Source organism: Cynocephalus volans, chromosome 14, assembly GCF_027409185.1.
Source record: "Cynocephalus volans isolate mCynVol1 chromosome 14, mCynVol1.pri, whole genome shotgun sequence".
Taxonomy (NCBI): domain Eukaryota; kingdom Metazoa; phylum Chordata; class Mammalia; order Dermoptera; family Cynocephalidae; genus Cynocephalus; species Cynocephalus volans.
The window spans coordinates 93,837,666-93,845,261 of record NC_084473.1 but is presented as its reverse complement, the minus strand read 5'-3'; the positions used below and the strand labels follow the sequence as shown (position 1 = coordinate 93,845,261).

The 7,596-nt window shown below is 48.6% G+C and overlaps 1 protein-coding gene across 2 annotated transcripts in view; it reads left to right on the top strand.

Moving 5' to 3' along the window:
* Positions 1–636: 636 nt before the first annotated feature.
* NPAS2 (neuronal PAS domain protein 2) overlaps positions 637–7,596 on the top strand; it is a 162,818-nt gene continuing 155,858 nt past the window's right edge. For both annotated transcript variants that reach the window (XM_063078202.1, XM_063078203.1), the window contains exon 1: positions 637–712. The gene's annotated coding sequence lies outside the window, so the exon portion shown is untranslated. The remainder of the gene's footprint in view (positions 713–7,596) is intronic.

Here is a 7,596-nt window from a genome sequence, read left to right as displayed (position 1 = left end):
CATCCCACCCTTCCCTCGGGCACTGCGGAGGGTCTGTCCTGGGCGGGGGCGGAAGATTCCCTGCTCCCCGCCGAGTGACAACTTTAACGGGACCTCGACTGCCAGCCCCGCACCCGCTTATCTCCCCTCTCAGCCGGTTCACCTCGAAGCACACCCCCTGCCCCGCACCCAGCCCCAAGCCCGCGCCCCAGGCCCGACCTCGCCGCGCGTCCCTTGAAGCCCACCAGCAGAGGCGGCGGCGACCTGGGGACTCGCGGGTGTCTGCGTCGCCCGGGGAAGCCCGAGTCCTGGGGTCCTTCTGCCCGCGGTGCGCGCGGGGTGCGCGTCCCAGGCTGGGTCGGGGCCGGGAGAGACCCCGGCGGCGGCGGCGGCGGCGGCGGGAAGGAGGAGGAGGAGGAAGAGCAGAGGGCGGAGGGCGGGGGGAGGAGGCGGAGGCGGCGGCGGCGGCGGCTGTCCCCGCCGGCTCTGCGTGCGCAAGTTTGCCGCGCGAGCAGCCGGCCTCCCGCAGGAGCCCAGGGACCCGCGCGGCAGCGGCCCCGGAGCTCAGAGACCCGCGGCGGCGGCGGCGGCAGCGACAGCAGCGCCTCCCGCCGCCGCCCGGGAGGAGCTCGCCGCGCCCGCTCGCCGCTTCGGCTCCCAGCGGCGGCGGGAGGCGCGTCTCCCTGGCCCAGTCTGCGCCCGGCCCCGCGGGGCCGCCCCGGCCCGCTCCGAGGTAAGGGGCCGCGCCTGATGGTGCGGGGGCCCGGGGGTGGGAGTGCGTGTGCGCGGGGTCGCGGGACCCGGTCACCTGCTCGCCGGCGTGGGGGACGCGCGGGGTCGAGGCTGCGCGGCGCCGGGGACCCGGGGCGCAGGGACGCGGGGAGGTGGGTCCCCCCCCAGTCAGGCCGCCTGGGGCATCGCGTCCTGCAGGATGGCAGGGCTGGTGGGCTCCGGAGGAGGCGGAGGACGAGGCACCCCGAACCTAGGAATTGGGGGATTCTCGGGGTGTACCTTAGGGGTGGAGAGGGGTCGTTCCTCCGGGCGGCAACCTTGGGGATTGCCCGCTGCCCTCCCTGAGCCCATCGCGACCCCTCCCCCCGAAACGTGGGGAGCCCGGGGCCCCGGGAGAGTGCGGCACGCGCTTCCCGGCCTGCGGTTCCTCGGGTGCCTGGGTCGGAGTTGGTTCCGGGCCGGATCGGGTGCCGAGGCTGCCCCCGTCCGCTCCGAGAGCGCCTGGCCTGGGGCTGGGCCGCCCGGAGCTCCGCGGCGTGGACGGCAGCGTGTAGTTCGCTTGGGAGGTGTGCCCCCTCCCCTCCCCGAGCACCTTTGACCTTTCTAAAGAGCCGCGCTGGGTCGGTAACCAGGGAGAAGGGACAGGTACCAAGGGGCCACATTCAAAACCACCCCGATCCTCTGCCCGCCACTCCTTAACTGCTCAAGGTAAGAAAGTTTGTTTTCAACCCCGTGATTCATAAATAATTAGTAGCCAGTCTTGTTGATTAAGCAAGATGGAATCTTTCAATATACACAAGCGCTTCCACAAAGTCTAAAAACTCCCAAGGTTGTATCCGGGAGGCTCTAGTTCCGAAAGCTAAAAGCCCTGGAGTTCGACAGATGTTCAGGACGGTCCGGGAGGGGACAGGGTTTGTCCTTACCCGTGGCTTTGGTGTCCGCCCCAAATTCATTAGACTGGTTAGCCAGTTTCTTTACAGGTAAAATAGTAGTAGTTATTAAATTAACTTAATCAGCAGGGAGGAGCTAGTCGTTCTTGATCACTTAGAACCCAAGCCTTCTTTTTCTTAGTAGGAGGGTTTTTCCCGTTTGGATTTCCCAGGTAATTAGTTCTAAAGCAGGTCCCTGAAAGATTCAGCTGTCAGCACCTCTTGCTCTCTCACAGTGACTTAGTCCCCATCCAGTGAATTGACCAAGTAATTAAGGCTGTCGTTAAAAAGAGAGCTGCCCTCCTTGGGAGGCAGCATTCAAATTCGAGGGCAAGAGCTAGCTCTATCTTTCTGCTACTAACATAACCTTAAAGGAAGAGGGTTGCCTGAAATAACCCCAACCTTATTTTTAAAATAGTCCCCCAACAAATATACATATAATGTTTTAAAGAGTTATTCTGGCCTGGGCCACAGTTTTACAAAAGCAAAAATTCAGTGTTTCTTCACATGAATAATCCAGAACCAGAAGAAGGACTGCTGTTTCTCAGCAGTCTACTTAAAGATTTTGTTAAAAATAAAGTGCACAACATAAAGACATTCAGCAATTATCTTCCATCTCACAGAGAGGTATGGCGTGTGGCTTAGAAGAATTGTAAATGCACTGCTTTTAGCCATTTTCTTCTTGGAAATCAATGCCTCTATTTATTTGCTGATCTGTCCCACTGTGCGTAAATGTAGAATCGGTTTTCTTCTCACTACTCCCCAGAGTGGCTCCTGTAGAGGCAAGAGAAGGAAATACATTCTAGAGGAAATATGTTATTAATACAACGTTACCCCCCAAAGTGTTAAACATGCCCAGAAAAGAACCAAGTGAGGCTTTGCTAATTAGTGTGATGAAAAAATTCCCAGATATAATGGGAGAGTGTTCAGATGGTGACTAAAGAATTGATCTTTATGTAGAAAATAACAATTGTTTTTAAGCTCAATTGGTCCTGTTAAAACAGTTTGGGCCCTTTTTATATTTCTGACTGTTTAATAATGAAAATGGCAAAAAAAAATAAGATACATCACCTGATTTGTGTCATTATTAAGTTGAATTCATCTTATTTTTTTGAACAATCTTTCTTAACTCGTGGTAATCTTTATAGCTCATGCTTACTTGTTCTCGGGTTAAAGATTCAAAGTTGGTGAATTTCTTCAGATTAAAATAATAATGCATGCATATACTTTTTATATCACCATCTTTATATATTAATTTTTTCAGTCTTGCTTTTGAACCTTAAGAACTCAAAGGGCTATCTTCTTTCTTACTTTTTAAAACTAGCATGTGTTTTGTTCCTTACGTGAGTCGTCAGTTCTTCCAATGTGATCGTGACACTGCCTGTTCCATGCTGATCCCAAACACACTGGGACATCTCTTTCCCAAGAGAGGTCAGATTGCAAGGTGTTGAAAATAGTCCAGTGACTCAGTATTCTTGGCTGCTTTATGTGGACGGTTTAATTGGCTGCATCATAGCAAGCATCTATCTAATTGAGTTTCACGTTTAAATAGTGGAAATGGTACTTGATGTATTATTTGCTTACAGAAATGTTTGATTAGCATGTCCTAATCCTCCTCGTCTATTTGTGGCAAAGATGGAAGGTCAGGGACTGCCACATTCATATTCACCACGATATCTCATCCCTGTGGGGCCTTGGTTCATAATAGATGCTCAGTAAATAGGTGTGGGAAATGAGCTGAATTGTCAGCCATGGCCATCCAAAGGTTAGAAATATCTGAGTGCAAAGAGGATACTTAACAATGACTAATTTCATGTTAAATCTCATGATAGTTAATTGTACCTTAGAGCATTAAATAAACATTTATCAAATGTGAGCACATGTTTATAAGGAGAATTTTTCTTATCATCTTTAGTGAAAGCATGATTATTTCTCACTTGAATCCTTTGACTAACAGGGACTAACGTGGCATGTTAAGCAAGGTCATTTCGTAGGTGCAGTTCTCCCAGAGACCACTTTAACTTCTGCAGCTCTTAAAACAATGTGTGGTTCCATCTGATGATTCAGAATAGAAAGGAGAGAGTTTGTTTTCTACACTGGTGTGGAAAAACCAGCGTGTGTAAGGAGATGGAAGGTGGTGGACATCAGAGTGTGCCTGAATCACCTGAGGCCCTTATTAAATGCCGATTCTGACTCAGGTTGCCTGGGTTGGGATCGAAGCTTCTGCATTTCTCACAAGCTCCCAGGTGCTACACGCTAGCAAGGTTTTGGGACATACTTTATCCAATTCAGCTTACATTTACTGATCATGTACTATGTAGTAGGGCCAGATGGTACAAAAATAAAGAAGATGGGTCATACCTACCCTGGAGGAGCTAACAAGATGAGGAAGAGAGGAAGGAAAAAATCAATTGATTCTCTCTAGACTGAAAATGAGGTCCTGAGATGCCATTCTGCAGGGTGGTGGCCATAGAGGGGTCCAGGAAAGGGGATTTTCTGGGAGGGCTTCCACATTACTGACCTTGACCCATAGTTATGTTTGAATGGAGAGCTTTGTGACTTGGCGGGAAATAAAATGCAGATTTTGAAGTCAGAAAGACCTGGGGTAGCCTCCCTGCTCAGCTACTGTGTGACTTGGAGCAACTTTTTAACCTCTCTGAGCCAGAGTCCTTGTCAGAAAAATAGTGTGAATAATGCTGACTTCGCCAAGTTTGTCGGGTTACCGGTAAAGGACACATGTTAGGCCTAAAAAAAAGTGATTGCTTTTATTACTGTTGATGGGAGAGAGGGGCCTAGCAAGCAAGGAGGATGAGGAGGTTCTTAAAATATTTTTCCATGTGGTTCACCAGTTAGAGATTCAATTTGGTTAACCAACACACACACTGCCGACAGCAGAGAACCGGGCTGGGGCTGGAGGGCAGGCCGCTGTGGAAATTAACCAGATGCAGATAGAATTACTGGGAGCATGCTGGTCTTCACCCTTCTCCTGCGGTTCCCTGGTTCCTGGTTAGCTTGGTTGGTAGTCCTTCCAGCAATGTTTTTACCTGAGGCTGCTCCTGCTACTTAACCTGTGGGTTCTGTTGACTGACTGGTGCTTGTGTCAATCGGGCACTCCTTAAAAATAGTGTGGTGAGAAGGGCAGTGTCTGTCCTCCTGGAGGGTCATCTGTCCATTCCGTGGTGGGGCACTTTTAAAAATTAAAGCCGTCTGTCAGTCCTTTTCACCTTAGTATGAGTTACCTGAAATTGGTGCAGGGTGTGTCCGAGTTCACGTCGGGTGCTTTTTCTACTCCACACTCTGAGATGGTTGCTTCCTCCCGACCACTAGGGGAGACGGGTGTTCCAAGGCAGGGGTCTCCTTCACCCTGATCTCGGGAGGGGTGATCTGCGTGGAGAAAATACTTGAAAATACGTGAACCAAAGTCACTCTGCTCTTCTTTTTTACATTTTGGAGTTCTATTTATTATTTGCAAAGGAGATTTCTCTGCTACCACTCCCTTTCCGTGCTGTGGAAGTAAACCTTGAAAACCAAGTCCTAAGAGAATGGCCGTGGCAGTTTGATGTCTGGGGGAAGGAAGAGTAGAGGAGGGACTGGAGCCAAGGCCAGCCTGGGGGAGGGAAGTGCAGGAGGGCATCAAGCTTCTGAGTGCCCGTGCTGGAGATCGGAGTGGTGGTGGACCTGAGGTGGACCTGAGGGGGCCCAGGGCCCCCCACGCTGTGGACTTCGCTGCTTCGGTGAAGATAATATGCCCGGGTCACTGAAAATCACCCAGGCTTCCAGAACACACGAGCCCATCAAAGGCAGCCCCTGATGAGCGGAGCACCACAATTCTTCCAGCCTCTTCCGAACCAAAAATGGCATGGCACAATTTCAGGAAGGATAGTTATGCCTCTTGATGATAAAATATTAAGAGCTGGAGAACATTTTGAAAATTATTATTGTGCTGTTTATAAAAGTATATCACATAGTTCTTGGAAAAGAGAAAAGTGAAGAAGAGGAAGATGACCCATAATTTCAAGGTGTATTTCCTTTTAGTCTCTTTTCTATGCATTGAAATATTTTCATATTAGATTTAATTTTTTAAAAACACATGGATATAATCGTGTAAAATTTTCCAAATAACACAGAACCATTTCTCGTAAAAAGAAAAAGATCCCCTTCACCCCCCAGTGGCCTACCCAGTAGTCATTCCCCTTTGTTTGCCTGGCAGGAACCTGATTTTGTGCAGTGGTCTACCCTCCACCACCTGTCTCAGGAGGCAAATCCTGATTGGCCAAGCAACCCTGGTGGGCCTGCTGCCCTGGCCAGTGACTGGCTCAGGGTGAGCCTGTGAACCCCCGTCTCAGCCAATAAAACACGAGGGTGGGCTACTGGGAGGCTTCTGGGAAAGTTTTTCTGGCTCTGAAATAAAGGCAAAGGAGGAAGCATCCCTTTTCTTCCACCGTATTCTGGGCGTGTGGGCATAATGCCTGTGAGTTGGGCAGCCACCAGGCACCAGGCAAGCTGGGCCAGCTCCCAGCTGACTGCGGAAGAATGCAAAGGTGAAGAATAGGTCCTCTTTGATACCCTTGACCTTCTGAATTACCCAAGGAGGAGTGTGTGCTTCGGGACACCTGTGGGATCCTGAAACCTTCATTAGCTTGTGACGCAGGTCGAGTTAGGTTTTCTGCTGTTTGTAGCCAGAACATCCTAACCCAGGCACCCATAACTCTCCACCCTTCTCAAGAGGTAACTACTGTTAACCCTGGGGTGTGTTCTGCTACTCATCTTTCCCTGTATTTACATGTATACACATACGTACACACGCACAAAAAAACCCTCATCTTATTTAGTGACTTTTTAAAAAACAGTATTATGGCATGTAGACTTGTTTTAATCATTACTTCTATCTACTTAATTTTAAAGGCTACAGAGTGTTTTTCAAAAGCGTGGCTGGGACACAGTTGATTTAACCCATCCCTATTGATAAACATTCACTGTGTTTTGTTTCCACTTCATTATCACAGTGTTTGCCTTAACTTCCTTATCTGTGTATCTTCATGTACATTTCAAGTTTTTCTAGGTCAGGGATTACTAACAAGGGATTCCTGGGTAAAAAGGCACATCTGTTTGAAATATTGATAGATGCTGCCAAATTGACGACTAAAAAAGCTCGAGCTACGCACCTTCCCACTCACAGAGTGTAAGGGCACTTTGTCACCATGTCTTAACTAACACTACATTTCTTTAGTCTTTTCTATGCATTTTCATATGCTCGAAGTAATACTGTTTACAGTTTTCTATTCTGGCTGTTTGCCTTAACCTGTACATGAGCATTTTCCCATGTCATGAAAAATACCACATAGACATAATTTTGCTGGCTACATAACAGTCTATGATCATTCTTTTTGGAGCATTTCAGTGGTATGTGAGGATGTAAAAGGGAATATTTGAAATTTGAGGCTCTTCATGAAAATTAAGTAGACACGATCAACCTTGCAGTAATCTTGAAAGATTTCCTGACAATGGTGTTAGAAGAGACAGTCCTCTTGTAACCTGTTTCCAAAAATACTCTGAGGAGATGGTCTTCCAGACCTTTCCCAGCATTTCTAAGAAGTTTTGTTGCTCTTAGGATCCATAGAGTTTAGTGTGACAGACTCTGAGTTCAGTTCTCTGAATGGACAGTAGTCACTTAAACAAATACTTCGTGCGTGAGACACAGCTGGCAAGTGAGTTTGCTGTATTCTTTGAAATTTTTAAATTCTGCTAGAGAAGACAGGAAGGCAGATGGGATGCATGAAACTCATAAGGAATGTTATTCCCCCTTCAGGGAATGGCACATTTGAAAAATACCGCTATTGTGCATGGACCTCCAAGCACCCTTCTACGTCCCACTCCTAAATATTATTGTGTGGCTTTGGAACACTAGCCATTGATGTCCTCTGATAGGAAAGGAAAAGGCAAAGTGACAGAAGGA